The following is a 16,734-nucleotide window of genomic DNA, read 5'->3' as shown; positions in this document are numbered from 1 at the left end:
CCAGCTCCTGATTCCAGCTTCCTGCTAATCTGCACCCTGGGAAGCGCAATGATAGCTAAAGTAGCTGGGTCCTTGCCATCCTCATGGGAGACCCAAATTGTGTTCCCAGCTCCCAGCTTCAGCCCAGGCCATTGTGGCCATTTGAGAAGCAAATCAAAGGATTGGAGCGCACTGGCTTTCTTTCCCACTCCCCTCTCTTTCTGTATCTCTCATTCCCCCACCCCACCCCACCCCAGCCAAATATTCCTGGCTTTAGCCTGGCCCAGCCCTAGTCGTTGCAGCCATCTGGAGATCTCAGAAGGAACATCTCTCTCTGCAATCGACTTTTAAATAAATAAATAAATAAATAAATAAACAAATAAATCTCTCTAAAAAAAAAAAAACAACAACTTTAAACTCTGATACTGAAAATTCTTATCATGGATTTAGGATATTTCTCTACTTAGGTTCTCTTGGTATCTTGCAATAAAATTGTATAATTTTATTTAAAGATTTATTTATTTATTTGAAAGGCAGAGTTACAGAGGGGAAGAGACAGAGAGACAGAGGTAGAGATCTTCCACCCACTAGTTCACTCCCCAAACAGCTGCATCAGCAGGAGCTGAGCCAATCCGAAGTCAGGAGCCAGCCTCTTCCAGGTCTCCCACATGGGTGCAGGGGACCAAGTACTTGGGCCATCCTCCACTGCTGTCCCAGATGCATTAGCAGGGAGCTGGATCGGAACTGGAGCAACTGGTACTCAAACCGGCACCCATGTGGGATGCAGGTGCCACAGATAGCAGCTTTACCCGTTACACCACAACACCAGCCCCAAATTGTATAATTTTCTATATAAGAAATGGGAAAAGCAGAAGGGAGGGAAGAAAAGGAGTAGCTAGATCCATTCCAGCTGATATTACTCACTACCTCTGAAAGATACAAAGAGTGAAGGGAGAATGGGGCAAGAAACACACTAGACGGTTTCCAGATGTTCCCCCACTGAAACCTTCACAGACTTTAATATTTTCAATGATTACAATAATAACTAACATTCACTAACTGCTTGGTGTGAGCCAACCTGAATCTACTATAATCCTCAACATATTTTAACTTGAAAGAGCAAGCAAGACAGACAGACAGACACACACACACACGAGTTCTCATCCACTGGTTCATCCCTCAAATGCCTGCAACAGCCAGGCCTGAGCACGTGGAAGCCAGGAGCCTGGAACTCCATCTGTGTCTCCCACGTGGGTGGCAGGGGCCCAGCTACTTGCGCAAGTACAGCAAGGACTCAAACTGCAACAACCCTGATATGGAATGAGGACATCCTAACCAGTGAGCCAAATGTTCATCCCCCAAAATACTAACTTAATCCTCACAATAATCCTATGAGATACTACTGTTCTAGTCTTATACATGAGGAAACCAAAGCACAGAGGTTAGGTAATTTTCCCAAGATCATCCATTTTAAATGATAAAAGTTAAATTCAAACCAAAGCAACTGACTTGAAGACCCGTACTCTTACTGTCTTAACCACTGTGTTAAACTGTGACATTAATTCAAGGAATATAGTAATATAATGTGCATGCATACACACACAACATGCTAGTTTTATGTTCTCCATGATACTGCTCCACTGAAACAGCAAATGATGATTCATTATAATTGAAACACATGGTAATGCTATTCCAGAACCTAAGGTCTCAACACAATATTCACATTAAAGTACTTATCTGCTAATAAACAATATACTCAGAGCAAAACATTTGTGTCAGTGTACCTATGACCTATCTGTATATCTGGGTATGTAATACTATTTTATTTTTTCCATTTAAGTCAAAGTTGGCTCATCCCACCTCTCTACCTCTCAAATGGATAAATAAAAAAATTTAGGGGTAGACAGGCATTTGGTCTAATGATCAAGATGCTGGTTAAGATGCCTGAACCCGAGTCCTGGCTCCACTCTGATTCCAGCTTCTTACGAATGCGCACCCTGGGAGACAGCCCATGATGCCTCAAGTAGTTGGGTTCCTGCTACCCACAGGATTTGAGTTCCTCATTTCCAGCTTCAGGCTGGCCCAGCCCTGGCTGTTGTGGGCATTTGGGGAGTAAAACAGCAGATAGGAGATCTCTGCCTGAGTGCCTGTTTCTCTCCCTCTCTGTCTTACCGCCTTTCAAAAAATAAATTATTTTTAAAAATAAATCTTTTTTAAATTGGCCCATCAAACAAGCTGAATTCCTTTACAACCCAGGTGCAGGTTCTACAGAACTGTTTGTACACTGTTGTTATTGCCATTGCCACAAGCCGCAAATGAGGCAGATAGCTCTGTACAAGAAATCTTTTTGGTAAGGTGGTTGAAAGCTGTAGTTCAGATGTTTCGTTTTTAAATACGAACCTTGAAGAACATCATTTCCTGATTTCCTTAGTAGCACAGGCAAGGACAAACAGCCTGCACAGCAAAGTACCCAGCCCATGAAATCAGGAAATACATTAACAAGCACTAAACCTCACCTATACATATCACCGTTGCTAAAATTCTAACTTCTGGGACCACTAGCATTGTGGCGTAGCAGGTAAAGCCTCCACCTGCAATGCCAGCATCCCATTTGGGAGCCAGTTCGAGACCCAGGTGCTCTACTTACACTCCAACTCCCTGTTAATGCATCTAGGAAGGCAGCAGAGAATGGCCAAAGTCCTTGGCTTCCTAAAGTGCCCAGGTTATTTTAATGCAGAGCATACAACTCTAACTTCCAAAAGGAGAAGGCATCTGAATCAATGGAATTGCAGACAACTAAGAAAGACACCCAGCAATATAATTCAAGTAGCAGGCCCACAACTCTATCACACACCCCGGGGAAGATGGGGAGGGAGAGTTTTTCATAACTACTATTAGTTTATATTTACAATGTGCCAGGCACAGTACTCCGTCCAGGTAACTAACTTCACACATATTCTCTCGTTTCATCAACCACATGGGTAGGGATCGTTATTTCTACTTTACAGATGCAGTGACAAATCAAGAAGGTTAGGCAACTTGCTCAAGGCAACCCAGCAAGCAGGCTGGAGCCCACACACACACATAGGTACCCATTACCTAGAGCCCTGTACAATGCCTCTTGCTTGTCAGATGTTTGCTTATGCCACATTTTGTCTTAAGTCATTTTACAAAAAGCACATATTACTTTAGTAATTATGAAAAAATATTATCTTGTCATAGTCACGTGAAGGTACACTAAGCTAGATCTTTCAATAAATAATGTAACAATTACCCATTTGGAAAAAAATTAGTAAATCAGTTTCCTGCATGATACATCAAATCCAAAAAGTAGATTCCAGATGGATCTAAGAGCTAGCTCTAATAAATGAACCAGAAAAAGAAAAGGAAAATACATATAATTTCATCTCAAAGTACAACCACTTTGCTAGGAATCTAAGCAAAAGTGAAAACCATGAAAGAGGAGTACAAAAGATCTGACTACAAAAGAATACGAGGATTCCATATATATAAAAAGAAAAGCTTAGGTTTGACTAAGACTATGAGAAGCATTTCCAACATTGGTAGTTATAAGTAAAGGCACTGCAACAGTGATCCCACATAATATAAACAGGAAGCTACACAAAAAACAGAGGTCCAAATGAAAAATGTGTTGAAATGTTTAACCGTAGCAATCAAAGAAATGTACATTTCCAACAGGACACAGTAACATTTTCCACCTATAAATCAGCAAAGAGTTGTAAAACTGCAGTATCTGGTGCTAGCCAAGATCCGGGTAAACATTCTCACACTCTGTAGTGGAGAGAAAACTGGCACACCTTTAGGGAATACAATGTGAAAATACTGAAATCATGTGCCTCTGACCCTGCAATTCCACCTCCAGAAATTATTATTTTTTTGTTTTTAAATCTAAGTTTTGTCTTTTTTTCCCAGAAACCTTTTATTTAGAGTACACAAACTTCATGCATCTCATAAATACAAATTTAGGAACATAGGGATTCTTTCTACCCTACCCTCCCTCTCACCGTTCTTCCTCCTCCCTCTCATATTCCCATTCTTATAATTTTTTTTCTAAGATCTATTTTCAATTAACTTTATACACATAAGATTAACCCTACACCAAATACATGGTTCAATAAATAGTATGGAAAAAAAACTTCCTCAACAGTCAAGACAAGGGCTGTTCAAAGACATCAAAGAATCATGAATTAAAAAAAATTTAACTTCAACGATGTTCAGACAAAACGTTAAAGTTCATGAAATAGGGTCCACTGTTGAACTCTGCAGGCAGCCACAGTGTGACACGTATCCTTGTGTTGTGTTAGTAGGAAGATTAAAGTGGCAAGGAATTGGCCATTTATAACTAAAGTCTAAAATGTTCATATCTTTGAGTCAGGGATTTCACTTTCCAGGAATGTATTCTAGGTGAACAAAGATTTGCATAAAGATGTATTCACCTCAGCTTTCTTTATAATATATATAAAATGCAAACTAAATGTCCAAGACTGGGAGCAAGGTTAAAGTATAATAAACCTACGTCACAAATATGACCATTATGCTGCCAGTACACTTTCCAACTGTTTTAATAAAACAGAAAAGGTTCACAATAGAATTCAAAACTATATATCCAGGAGGAAATAAAATGTTTAAAATGAGTATGTATTGATTTTCGAATAGAAAAACAAACAGAAGCAAAAATAGCACAGGGGACCTTTCTGCATTCTTCCTATTTTTGGTAATTTCTGTGTTCTTCCTGTTTTTCTCTCCCTCTCGCCTAAAAACGAATGTGCATTATTTTCATAAGGGGAAGAGAGGTATAAAAACGTTTTTTTAAATAAGGCCTTCAGATGGATTTTGCTAACATATTTTCCCAGTCAACCTGATCTGCAAGCAAGTGCCTAGGGTATAAAGTGATCTAAGGCTACTGTTTCTCAAGAAAACGTGATTATTATTTTATGCTGTGGAAACACACAACTGATCTCATTGGTGCCCTGGCCTCCCTACGTGAGACGGAGAAACTGAAGCAAAAGCCTGCTAAGCCACACATAAACCGGCTCATGACTCAGGCACCTTACTTCAACCTTCATGGGTGAATTCAACTGCAGACTCAAGTTTTGCAGTCCCTTTATCATCACCATCTTTCTGACTCATCAGAGCCCCTATCTTCACAATTCCTTGTTTCTGATTCATAAACTCATCCTTTTTTAACTCATAAATTAAAGGATTAGATTATATGACCTCGAAGATCCTTTTAAATTCTAGAACGTAGACTTACAAGAGCCTTGCACTCAGAAAGCACATACATACTTGTTTTACTAGGGGAACTACTTCACCAATGTATCAACTCAAGGCAGCAAGGCTAGTCTACAGACCTCCTCTTATTTCACCTCCAAGATTTCAAGCACAACACTTTCCTTCAAGGTCCCCTTTAATTTCCCACTGAATTTATTAATAATGGTTTGGGGCCATATCAACTGTCCTCTAGATTCTAAGCCACAGTGCTTTAATATTTTACAGCTCTGCTTCAAAAATAAGGGGAGCCATGCTGGGAGGAACAAAGCAAGACTGGAAGAAAATTCAGAATATAAAAAAATGTTTAGCAGTCTGGAATATCTAAGCAGATGAAATGTAATAAGTTCAGGACTTAGACTGCAAAACTACATGGAAATGACTTAGTTTAATAGGAGTATACATGCACACTAAATTGTGATTTCAGCTGACTGATTTCAATGCGTCAAAAGTATGTGACTGCTTAGAAAGAAACACCTTGTTTTTAAATTTATTGTGTGTTTTTTAAAACAAAGTAGGGGTCAAAAATTAAAGAAGGAAGTTTGCTCTATCTTGAATCAACACAGTATTCCATGGTGAATGCTGCACTGAGCCATTAACAAACTAAAAGGAAGAAAGAAGACTAAGAAGTTGATGAGGGGGTTTCAAATTGGCAAGTAAAGAGCTGAAGGAAACTGGACACATTTAGCTCACAGAACAGACCACCTGGGAAAGGACTGCAATCTCTACAGCAGGGAGGGAGTTGGCAAAATGAAGCCTTTCTTGAGCATTTAATGGTGATTACTGGCATCAGAAATGTGAACACTGCAGCACCAAATCCTAAACTTTTTTCTCTAGAGAAGACAGAAATAGAGATTTTCATGTGAAATCTCCCCATTTCTAAAAGTTGGCTTCCAATTTAAGTTTCTACGTGAGTTGGGCAGGCCTTATTCATCTACGTACACCAGTCTGCAACTTATGTCACAGGGGATCATGAGGGCTATCTTCAAACATCTGGAAAAACTGCCCTGGGGAGTTAGTTTTTCTATGTGGCCTTAACAGGCAACACCTATAGGGAGGCAAAACACAGCTCATTCTAAAGAAAACCCCCTGGAACCTACTCTACAAACTGGAATGAGCGCTTAGGGAGGGTCATGTCAAGTAAGAACTTAGTTCCCAGGGGACAAATCAGGAAATATCATTGACCAATTCAAGATGTTCAAATAATTAAACGTCCCCAAGCCTCAGTTTTCTCTCCTATCTACCTTTCCCTTCAAGAAAAGGAATAGTGTAACATTTAGCTTCCTATAGCTCAGTGACTTTAAAGATCAGAATCTAAGGAAAAAACACATGAAAGTATCACATGATAGTAAGGAACTTAAATAGTTATTCAAGACTTTGATGCAATCTACCATCATGTTCATGTCTTCTCTCTCTTATAATACATATTAAGAGCATATTCCCAACCTAAATTATTCCTCCCTCAGAATGTCAAAACTTTGTTGAAAAAAAAATTTAAATAGAAATTGGAGAAAAGGGTTAAAATGACACTCGAAGAGCATAGGATAACAGAGAAAACAGTCAATAAAACAAACATTCAGGATGTTAATCATTAATATCATTAACTAGTCTAAAAGATATCAGACAAGTAAATTGGAAGAATATACAAAAGTAATGGCATGTGTGTTAGTGGTGATACTCCAGTGCAGGCACTGGCAAACACAGCCAGCTGCCTGGTTTTTAAATAAAGTTTCACTGGAACACAGCCTCGTTGGTTTGGTTATGGATCATATGGATGCGTAACTATTGTATTTTAGGTTTTGTCAGTTATACATATGCTGCTTTCTACCAGACTCTATAGTGCATCTTCCTGTGGCTCCATCCCCAAGATTTTAATGGTTCATTGTGGTTCTTGTCAACTATATCCCACACTGTTTCTGGTCTATGTGTAGGAGAGCTACGATACTAAATGAATCTCCACATTCCTCTTCTACTTTCAAGACTGCTTCTCTTCCACCTGGTAACATCACCCAAGACAGCAGAAAGGCTGAAAATGCAAAAGGAGTGTGTGACTGGTTCAGGGAGAATCATCAAGCTTAGATACAGGTGGGCCCAGCTCTATAGCTCTTGAGTTCTCCTACTCCACCTGCCTGGGTTTCCCTGTTTTCATGGACCCTACAAATTCGTGAAAAAAAATGTCTTGCCTCCTGGATTAGCAGTTCTAAAAGAAATTAAGAGGAAACAAAATAAAAGGGAAAGAGATGTGTTAACAGAAGTTTTCTGTGCCACCAGAAATTAGTGGGCAGTTTTAGGACTTTATGAAAGGGCCCTGGTTCCTATTCCTTACCTTTGCCCAGAGTAACTGCATGCTAAGGCACAAACCTCCAATGAGAGATCTGGTGCATTCTTCACTTTTCTCCTACTACCTGACCCGCCAACCATTCTCCAGAAAATGAGTTACTAGGTTCAGTTCAGACAGTGACCCTGCCACATACTGCTCTCCACCTCACTCCTGCACCCCTCCAATGATTTGTCACCCTACAGCCAGTCTAGTGCCCTGGGGGAAAGAGTACATCCTTATCTGACTACTGACATTATTCTGATGGCTTCAAACCATCTCTTGTACCTTTCCAAGTTCAAGCCTTTTCACTCATAGGTTAAAAACCAAGATGCCAAATCACGAAGACACTCCAACTACTTATGTGGCCCTTCTCTTCAAATATTTAATAACAATTTTTCCTCTAGAAAAGTGAGAAATGGAGTGAAGACACGTTTGTCAAGCTTCTTGTAGCATGCACAGCCCTCACGTGTTTGGCTATTAAACACGGTTCAAGTTTTCTGCACCCTGCACTCTCTAGTCCAGAGGCTCCCTCTCCACAGGTAGAAGGTCAAGGAATGCCCACGTGGGAAAGAAGTATTTTTTCCACACCAAGAAAGAGTTTAAGAAAACAGCTTTTCTTTCATCATGAAATGTTTTAAAGTCCCCCAGCTAAATAACTTGCCAGGAATGCTTGGCTTCACTCAAGACTCTCTCGGCCCCACAAGTTACCGCAGCAGGCACTCTGGACCTAAGTTATAGTCAGTGCAGGAGCGCGACAGGCTGTTGAGCAAATTACAAAAAGCCTGCAGTCTGCATGATTGCAACACACAAAGGCTTTTAAACACTAAAGAAAACACGGGGAGCCTCGCCTTCAAAAGGGGAGATACCCATATTGACAGAGTAGAAGAAATGCTAAAGACCCCTCTTAAGTAAAAATCATATATGGGGGGAGGAGGAGGAGGACACAGACATACGGGGTTCTGCATATCCTCCTCTACCAAAGGAGTCGAACCACGAGGACTTGAAGCTCGTGGAAATTATGAAAAGGGAAGAAAAACAGTACAGGTCGGGGGAGAGAAATCCAGCAGATCTAAGTCTCTTGAGAGTCAAAGATTAGCAAAGAGGAGCTGAGCCCCGGCTCACTGTGGGGAGGAAAGAACGCAGCACCCCATCTGCAGCCCAAGGGCTCCGGCCCGAGGCTGACCCGGGGTGCAGGGAGCAGGGCTAAATCCTCGGTGCTGCAGACAGGCACTCCGCAGCCCTGCTCCTACCCACGCAGCGCTAGGCCTGTGCCCCAGAGCCCCGGACACAGAGAGCGGCAGCACCTGGACTCTTGGACAGGAAGTGGCTATTCTGATCGTGGGCTCATCGTTAAAGAGGCGAGGCCAGCAAACAGAGTCACAGAAAGGGCGGCAGCGGCCGGAAGACTGTGTGGAGGCGGCGTGGGGCAGCTGCGCGAGTGTGTTCACTGGGGGCGTGGGGGGGTGGGGCAGTCCCGGGCTGGCCTGCGACAGAAGATGCTCCCCGCGAGCAGCTGCACAAACACCGCGGACGAAGAAGGGTGGAGGGTTTCAGGGAGGAGAGGCTGGACAGCTGAAGCCAAGGGTCCACATAAAGGGGTGGAGATGGGTCCACAGGCGCCAAAACTGGTGCTAGAAGGGGCGTGTGGGGGTGGGAAGGAGGTGCTTCCAGCCCCACGGAGACCCGTTAGCCCTGCTTGCCCGAGGTAAGGGCCTCGTGGTCCTCCGCCCAAGCTCCCGATTCGCTGGGCAGGCCTACTCCGCTCCGCGGCTGCACGCCTCCCGCCGCCCGGGCAGCAGCCTCACCCGGCACAGCCAGACCTGGTCCTGCCGCCGCGTTCCCAGCTCTCGAAGCCAGCCCCGGGTCGCCTCCCACGAGCCCCGCGGCGGGTGGCCCCGCTCCCCGAGCTCCCGCGGCGCCAGCAGTCCTACCGGCTTGCAGTTCAGGGACGACCTGCCGCAGCCTCCGCCGCCGCCTGAGCGAAACTGGAATTCCCAGAAGCTGCTCTGGCCGCTGGCCGCGCGCCTTCCAGGCCGCGCCGGATCTGCTGGATCCTTCGCTCCCCCTGCCGGCCAGCAGCCATTTCCGACAGGCGACTGCGGAACTTGCCGAAGGGCGCCGCGCCGGAAATAGCCGAACCCGGCGCTCGCGGGCGGGGCCAGGCGAGCGAGCGCACTCACTACTTTCCTGTCGGCGCCCAGGGCCGGCCGTTCGGACGCCGGGCCGGGCTCCTGGTGTCGGGGGCGCCGGGCCGACCGCCAGGGGTTGTGGGAAACGCGGGGCGCGCGCAGACAGGAACGGAGGCGGGACGCGCTCGCAGCCGACAGAGCCTGCAAGCCGCATCCCATCGGTGCCACCGCGCCTTTTCAGGAAAACCCACCCGTGCAGCGCGAGGAGAGGGCTCCCAGCAGGTCTGGAGCCCGCTCCGACTCCAGGGCCGCCCCCCGCCGCTGACCGCTAAGAGCAGGGCTCCTGAAATTCAAGCCTCTCAAGTCTAAAAATAAACCCGTCCTGGAGGAAAGGCCTTCCTAAATAAGGTGACCCATGCCCAGCCGTGGCCTGCAGTTTTGAAACACTTTGTTTAACAACAAAGACTAGACTAGACCAGGCGGCAGGGATGCTTAAGAAAAAAGCCTGGGACCTTGCAAAACCCACAGGGTGACCCAGTTGTGTGTGGAGGGTGATCCACTGCAACAACTTCGTTTTAAATACTGAAGAAGTTTAAATGCCGTTTCAAATAGTTAAGAGCCTACCTCTGTGAATATGCACATGCATATTCTGCAGTCTAAGGGCCCTTGACAGTTGCTGTTCACACCTGGAAATCAGGCCAAGACCTTTTGGATAACTGATACAAGTGACTGGGGGCCGCAGGGGAAGTAAGGTGGAGGAGGAGATAGCCCAATCCCAAAATGGACACCTGTTGTTAATTCGGGAATGCATTAAAAATCACCGTTTAAAATATGAAACTGCAGTATAAACTGAAATTTGCTTCAACTATACTTTATACAATTTGCTTAATGTTATAATCCCCAAAGAAATAGGCTGCTACTCCAGGGAACTCCAAACACACTAGGCCAGGAGAAAAAAGGGTGGGCCTGGCTGCCTTCCCTGTGCTTGGGTGGCCTGCTACTTTCAGAAGAACTGCACCCTGGAGACAGAGCTCACAGTTGCCCACCCACCTACTCACCCTTCCAGGTGGAGTCCAAGCCCAGTGCTGTCACTAAGAGGCTGCCCAAATGAAGACTGATTCCCACAGGGGAGAATTTGGGCTAAGGATTCCATTTACAAAACAAAACAAAAGGGTTGGGGGAGGCATCACTGTGGCCCATTCCATATAAGAGCATTGGTTCCAGCCTCCCTCTACTCCACTTCCCAACCAGCTTCCTGCTAAGGAGCCTGGGAAAACAGCGGAGGATGGCCCAAGTGCTTGGGTGCCTGTACCCACGTAGGAGACCTGGATGGAGTTCCAGACACCTGGCTTTCACCTGGCCCAGGCAGTTGTAGCCTTCTGAGGAGTGAATGAGAAAATGGAAGATTCTGACTCTGTCACTCTGCCTTTCGAATAAATCTTATTAAAAAGTCCTAGCAACCTGTTTTCTAGAGCACATCCTTCATCTGTCCGTTGCCAAACTTGCACCTCCTCATTCTGCCCCTCTTTTTCCTTTTGTGTTTTAACATTTTATTTTTAATGTTTATTTTCATCTACTTGAAAGGCAGAGAGACATCTTCCATCCACTGGTTTACTCCCCAAATAGCCATGGCAGCCAGGGCTGGGCCAGGAGGAAGCCAGGAACTCCATCCAGGTCTCTCACTCTGGTGGCAGGGACCCAAGCACTTGAGCCACCATCTGCTGCCTCCCAGGATGTAGGAGTGGGGAATTTTTTTTTTTTTGCCAAGGGCCATTTGGATATTTATAACATCATTTGTGGCCATACAAAATCATCAACTTACAAATTAGCCTGCTACAGGTTTACTGAATGTCAAGTCCCGCCTGCGGTTACCTTGGCAGGGCTAGACCAAATGATTCTGCAGGCCTTATACAGTCCAAGGGCCAGATGTTCCCCACCCCCACCAGGAAGCTGGCTCTGAAGCACAGTATCCAGGCCTCAGACTGGAACTTCAATATGGGATACAGGGGTCCCAAGTAGAGGCTTAACCCACCGCACAATACCTGCCACTCCTGACTTCTTTTTAGTCTCCCCTCAAGCCTCCTCCCTCTTCTCCTTTTCCCTTATCACTATAAGATAACACACACTTTCAAACTCCTAGCACCATCATACATACACAAAAACCAATTTTGCCAATTATGTTGAGGGAAAGCAAAGCTTGAAACCCACAAACTTTCCACAAAAATGTGCAAACTGTTGCTATGCATCATTATTTGTCTTTTTTTTTCTCCCCTACATTTCATCTGCATGGCTGTCCTCCGGAGGTGGGTGGCAGCAGCAGGCAGCATCCTGGCAGTGTGGGAGGAGACACAAGAGAAGACAGCAAAGAATTTTCAAGTGTTGGTTCATCCTATACTGGCAAGAGTGGACATGCAGATGCCTGCTACCCAGAGGAATTGGGCTTCTTATACATGTGAGTGACTTAACACATTGCTGCCTCTGACACTGATGTATTTGATTTTAATGATAACCAAGCTTTAAATCTGGTGTACCGACGACTCTGCTAGAATCTTGGCCCTGCTGAGTCCACACTCCCCTCCTTTGGATCTTGCGAGCCTGTAACTTCCAGCTCCTCCTTCCTCACAAATAGTTCTATCTCAGGATCCTCCTCAAGCTCCCATTCTGTCTCATTTCCCTAAAAGGTATGGCTTGCCAACATGCTGACTTGAACTACTCCCTTTTACCTCTCCACACCCTCTTGTATCATCTCCATCTGTATGCAGATCCTTTGCACAGCACTCCAGTCCCCATTTTCCAGTGACCCTCTAGACACGAATCATCATCATCCTATTAATACATATTTTATGAATACTTAATTACCAGGCAATAAGTGAAACCCTTTATATGTACTGCGGCATTTTCATCCTGACTAGGAGGTATCAACATGTAGATGGAACTGAGACTGCAAAAGGCTAAATAAATAAGGTGCCCACTTCCACAGAGTACTACAAATCACAGGTGGAATCCACATCTTCCTCTTAAGCCCTTATTCTCGACCAAAATAATCTGGTTGTCTCATCAGGTCCTTAAACTTAATACCTTGAACTCATCTTGATTCCTTCCGTCTTTGCTGTCCTTGAGTGTCCTTATTTAAAATAATGTTACCATTATCTTTCCTAACAAAGAAACACAAAATGTGACAACATCTTTGACTTCTCTCTTTAGCCCCCAGATTCCATTTCTAAGACTTTAAAGCCTTTCCCTGTAGGAACTGCACCATCCATCCTTTGCAATCTCACACCTACTTCTCTGGTTCAGGATCCATCACTCCTCTCTTGGACTGCTGTCTTAATAGCATAATTTCTGCCTTCGAAAATATCCACAGTAGGTCTCAAAACAGAAGCCAAGGGAAAAGTATGCCCAACGAAACTGGTCTTCACTGAGCTTGCCTTATTTTGACATTGTACAACATTTCTTTTCTCTTCTTTGTATTTGGGAACTTAATCCAAAATCATTTTGCATTGTTTAAGTCATACTTGGAGCTCTTCTGGCTGCATCAAGGAATGAGAGAAGAGCAGGATCCATTATGCCTGCAGGACCCAACAGCAAGAGCCTGTGGATTTTCTAAGAGCACAATCATAGGGACCCACCATCAACAATATCCAGTCTCCTTGAGGCTCCAAATTCTAAGAGGACTAATAATTGGCCTAGGGGCCAGCGCTGTGCCGCAGCAGGTTAAAGCCCCAGCCTGCAGTACTGGCATCCCATATGGGCACCGGTTCGAGTCCTGGCTGCTCTTCTTCTGATCCAGCTCTCTGCTGTGGCCTGGGAAAGCAGTGGAAGATGGCCCAAGTCCTTGGGCCCCTGTACCCGCATGGGAGACCTGGAGGAAGCTTCGGATCAATTCTGGCCGTTGCGATCATTTGGGGAGTGAACCAGTGGAATGGAAGACTTCTTTCTCTTTCTCTCTCTCTCTGGCTCTACATCTCTGTAACTCTGTCTTTTTTTTTTTTTTTTTTTTTGGAAGATTTACTTTATATATTTGAAAGACAGAGTTACAGTAAGAAGTAGAGACAGAGAGAAATCTTCTATCCGCTGGTTCACTCCCCAGATGGCCTCAACGGCCAGAGCTGCGCCGATCCGAAGCCAGGAGCCAGGAGTTTCTTCTAGGTCTCCCATGTGGTGCAGGAGCCCAAGGACTAGGGCCATCTTCTACTGCTATCCCAGGCCATAGCAGAGAGCTGGATAGGAGGTAGAGCAGCTGGGTCTCGAACTGGCACCCATATGGGATGCTGGCGCTTCAGGCTAGGGCTTTAACCCGCTGCACCGCAGCGCCAGCCCCTGTAACTCTGTCTTAAAAAAAAAAAAAATTGGCCTATCCTGGGTCATGATGAATCTCTTAATCAACCAACTTTGGCTAAGCAGTAAGTCAGCAGGCTTGTTCACATAAGAGGAACACATGCCAGTTATTCATTCATTTGATCAGCAAATAGTTGAGCACCTATCAAAACATAGGGAGTTCTTTTACGTTTGCAAAATGTTTAAAATGTGCTCTGCCCTCACACCATGAAAGTCACCACATAAAAAGAAGTCACCAGATAAAAAGTCAAACAACACTCACTCATCCATAAGAGACCATCAATTCAGTTACATGTGATGGAAGATAATTCACCTCACCTTTTATAATAAGCCTTTGGTAGTAAAAATAGTCGGCAGTAATGGGTATATGCTCAACAAAGTTTCACAACAGCACCATTAGGAATGGACAAAAATAGAAAACTACCCAAATGTCCTTCAGTGGTAGACCAGAGAAACAAGGTATGGTGTGCTCTCATAACAGAATACTTCACAGCAATGAGTTGGAATGCTCTATAACTTGAGGTCCGCACTGTGGCAAAGCAGGTAAAGCTGCAGCCATATGGCCGCTGGTTCAAGTCCCAGCTGCTCCACTTCTGATCCAGCTCTCTGCTATGGCTTGGGAAAACAGTGAAAGATGGCGGAAGATGGTCCAAGTCCTTGGGCCTGCATCCACGTGGAAGATCCAGAAGAAGCTCCTAGCTCCAGGCTTCAGTTCGGCTCTTCTCTGATCATTGCAGCCATTTGGGGAGTGAACCAGTGGATGGAAGATCTCTCTCTCTCTCTCTCTCTCTCTCTCTAGCTCACTAGCTCTCGCTCTCGCTCTGCCTCTGCCTCTCTGTAACTCTTCCTTTCAAATAAATAAATAAACCTTTTAAAAAAGAATATAGAATGCTCTGTAACTATGCACACTATTGCTGAATCTCACAGCGTCAAGCAGAAGAAGCCAGACACAAAAAAGTATATAGTGTATGATTCCATTGACATAAAAATAGGTAAAATTAATCATCTTTAATGTGTTTTGTAACTAGAGGGACCAAAAGGGGCTCCCTGAGAACTAATAATGGTGCTCTTGAGCTGGGCACTGCAGATATAGGTGTGCTATTTGTCAACATGCATCAAGCTGTACACTCAGTATATGTGTAGATGAGTCCTTTTCCATATGGATATCATCCTTCAATAAAAAATTTTTAGAGGCCAATGTTGTGACACAGTAGGTTAAGCCACCTCCTACAATGCCAGCATCAGATATGAGTGCATGTCTGAGTCCCAGCTGTTTTGCTTCTGATCAAGTTCCCTACTAATGCACCTGGAAAAGCAGGGGAAGATGACCCAAGTACTTGGGCTCTGCCATTCTCATGGGAGACCTGGATGAAGTTCCAGACTCTTGGATTCGGCCTGGCCCAGCCTTAACTATTGCAGGCATTTGGGGAGTGAACCAGTGGATGAAAGATCTCTTTCTCTTCTTGTCTCTACCTTTCTATCTCCCACTCTTTCAAATAGGTAAAAATAAATCTTAAAATAAATAAACTTTAAAAAATTGTAAATGAGTAATTGGTGCTCAAAGCTGGGTGTCCTTAAGTATCTTTCAACATCATCAGTATTATTATCCTAGAGTTGCGAATTACCATCAACCTAACCCCCTACCACTATGCCACCTTTTGAAGTTTTATTTATTTTTATTTACTTAAAAGGTAAAGCAACAGAGAGAGAAATCTTCCATCTGGTGGTTCATCCCCAAATGCCCACAGCATTCAGAGCTGTGCCAGCCCAAAGCCAGGAGTCAGGAACTCCATCCAGGTCTCCCCTGTGATGGTATTTGAGTCATCACCTGTTGCCTCCCAGGCTGTGCATTAGCAGAAAGCTAGAACAGACAGAGGTGGGCCTGCCCCCATACCACTTTCTTAGAGAACTTGAACATCAGAAGCCTCTGGAAGGAGCCACCTTATTTGCTGGCTGGCCTCATCTCCTTGGTCCCAGCTGACTGCAGTCCCCCTCACCTGGAAACTTGGAAGAAAGACACTGTGAAACTGAGTCACATATGGGAAAGTGCTCAATGTAATAACTTATAGGAGTATAGATTTTGGGGAAAGAGTTCTGGACATCCAAGTATGCACAGAGATATGCCAAGCAAACTGGTCTTTAGAAAACAGTCAATGCACAGAGGGAAGCAAACAAACCCAGGATAAATGGAGGGAGAAGTTCCAGTGGCTGTTGACTTCTTTTTTTTTTTAATAGAAAACTTTTAATTAATAAATATAAATTTCAAAAGTACAACTTTTGGATTATAGCAGTTCTTCCCCCCCATAACCATCCTCCTACCCACAAACCATCCTATCTCCTACTTCCTCTCCCATCCCGTTCTTCATTAAGATTCATTTTTAATTATGTTTATATACAGAAGATCAACTCTATACTGAGTAAAGATTTAATAGTTTGCACTCACACAGACACACAAAGTATAAAGTACTGTTTGAAGATTAGTTTTACCGTTAATTCTCATAGTACAACACATTAAGGACAGAGGTCCTACATGGGAAGCATGTCCTACATGCACAGAGACTCCTGTTGTTGTTTTAACAATTGACACTCTTATTTATGACATCAGTAGTCACCCAAGGCTCTAGTCATGAGCTGCCAAAGCTATGGAAGAGGCTATTGACTTCTAATGCTGCTATCCAC

The 16,734-nt window shown here is 44.3% G+C and overlaps 1 protein-coding gene across 7 annotated transcripts in view; it reads right to left on the bottom strand.

Annotated features, from left to right (window-relative positions):
- EXTL3 (exostosin like glycosyltransferase 3) overlaps positions 1-16,734 on the bottom strand; it is a 138,181-nt gene that overhangs the window by 57,831 nt on the left and 63,616 nt on the right. For 2 of the 7 annotated variants that reach the window (XM_062212823.1, XM_062212827.1), the window contains exon 1: positions 9,520-9,608. The exons of 3 other annotated variants lie outside the window; for them this stretch is intronic. The gene's annotated coding sequence lies outside the window, so the exon portion shown is untranslated. Of the gene's footprint in view, positions 1-9,393; positions 9,434-9,519; positions 9,609-16,734 lie in introns of those variants that run through there. 2 more of the 7 variants (XM_062212825.1, XM_062212824.1) reach the window with 2 other exon arrangements.

Source organism: Lepus europaeus, chromosome 16 (genome assembly GCF_033115175.1).
Source record: "Lepus europaeus isolate LE1 chromosome 16, mLepTim1.pri, whole genome shotgun sequence".
Classification (NCBI taxonomy): domain Eukaryota; kingdom Metazoa; phylum Chordata; class Mammalia; order Lagomorpha; family Leporidae; genus Lepus; species Lepus europaeus.
The sequence above is the reverse complement of the archived record's forward strand: the minus strand, read 5'-3'. Positions and strand labels throughout refer to the sequence as shown.